Here is a 1,991-nt window from a genome sequence, read left to right as displayed (position 1 = left end):
GGGGGGGCTGGGCGGGGGGATGGCTGGTCCGGCCTCCCCCCCTCCGGCTCAAAGGAGGGTCGCAGCTTTTCCTCCCGCCAGTGAAGAATGACGTCATTAATTGGCAGGGTTAGGTAGGGAGTGACGGAAGCAAAATCACGTTAAAATGGCAGTTACCTTTCGTTACTCGCAGTCTCCGAATTCTGGCGGTTTTGTCTCTCCGTCGCGTATGCAGTACAGCTGCTCGACAGTCTCTTGTTTGGGGGCTTTGGCTCCGAGTGTCCAAGACCCTGCAAGGATGTGCTTGTTGGTTTTAAACCAGTTCTTTCTAAATTGGGCTTCTAGAGGTGGCAATATGTTTGTTGGCTGTCACTTTCAAGGAAAGCTTTTATTTTTACAGGGCAAGCGGGGCCAAATTTAATGCCTATGTATTCCCTGGGGGTTAAAAGTAAAACAGTAAACACAAGAATATAGATAATTCTGTGATTAAGGCTTTGAGCTGGCTCTGGGTTCCCAGTTTTCTCCAGCACGGGTCCTTTGGTTTTTAATGCTGCTCTCATATATAGTTACCCAGCTTCAATCTCTTATCAACCCATCCCCCACGTGGTAGCGCGAGTTACAACACATCTTAATGATTTGTTCATATTTTGTATTATTTTTACATATAATACATCCTCTTCAAATCTAGGCAAACAGCTGTATCATTTCCAGTGATCGCCCAACCATTGTGTTGTCAGGACACTGCTCTCTGATGTTTTCGCTAATGCGTTTGTTATGTGATGAAGTCTTCACGAAGGGACATGAACTTTTGGATGTGTGGGGGTAAGACAGCTACCTCAAAAGTTAACGCAAGGGGGCAGAATAGCACTAATTGTTGTGTTTCCTGACGTCAGACTTTTTGTTTTGAATTGTGAGCATTCGCTTCGTTTATTATTTGCATGGAACTTCACAGTCTTCTCCCCGAAAAAAGTTACCTTAATTCCACAAAGCTTTGATAACCTTGGGGTATGTTGCCATAAAAATTCTAATTTTTTTATTTCACAATTTTTTCCTGGGTGCATAATTTATGCAAATTTTATGTTCTCTAAAAGCTGCAGTTATAGCTTCTGAAAATTAGAAACTATAGCTACTCTTGAAAGTGTTGCCTTTGTAACTTCAAAACTGTTAAAAAAAAACCTGAAGTCTCATAAGTAATTTAATTTACAGTAAATTTAACTTTTAAATGTGTCTTCCACTAGATCTGTCACTAAAAACAGTTAAACCAGTGCTTATGCTAATGCTAACTTCTCTTTAGGTTCACAATGTCCAGACACGCATAAAATTCTGTCTATGGTCAGCTAATGTCAGCCCTAACACAGTGTGGGAAAGTGTCATGTTCAGACGTACGACCGTGACTCTCAACCTCATCTTTGTTACAGGGAAACAAAAATTCCTTGTCTATATCCACAGCTATCTAGTGTTAGCTCAGCGAAGATGAGATAGAAAGTCACCAAGTTCTGTGGATTAAAGAACACGTAAGAGTGTTTGGTCACAGTTATAGTTGGAGTAGGGCTAAAGTGCTTGACCTCCTAAGAGGTAACCATTCTGCTTTAGTTACAGTAAATCTAAGAAATGGTTAAGCTCTGGGGAATAGCTAAACCAACAAGAACAATAGAAAACACAGGCCATGCATGGCTGATCGGGAATTGTTAGCTGTGTTTCGCTGAGTTTTAGTACTGGAGCATGTATGAAAACAGTCCAGAAACACTACAAAAAAAAAGAACTAGACCATCAAGAAAACACTAGGCAAAAGCCACAGGTTCACTAGTGGTTTGATTCCAAGAATGCCTTCAAGAGAGTTCATTAAAGGCTAAGCTGGGGCTGGAAAGAGGAGTGGAAGCATCTGGAAAAAAAAATTACTTTGCTGATTGTTTCTTACTGACAAACAGATACTTTGCATCTCTTGAACTGGATCGCCTCAAAGAAATACCCAATTATAGTTCCCTACATACACACACTTCAGCTTAGGAACG

This window comes from Charadrius vociferus, unplaced genomic scaffold, assembly GCF_000708025.1.
Source record: "Charadrius vociferus isolate BGI_N301 unplaced genomic scaffold, ASM70802v2 scaffold202, whole genome shotgun sequence".
NCBI lineage: Eukaryota > Metazoa > Chordata > Aves > Charadriiformes > Charadriidae > Charadrius > Charadrius vociferus.
This window is presented reverse-complemented; position numbering follows the sequence as displayed.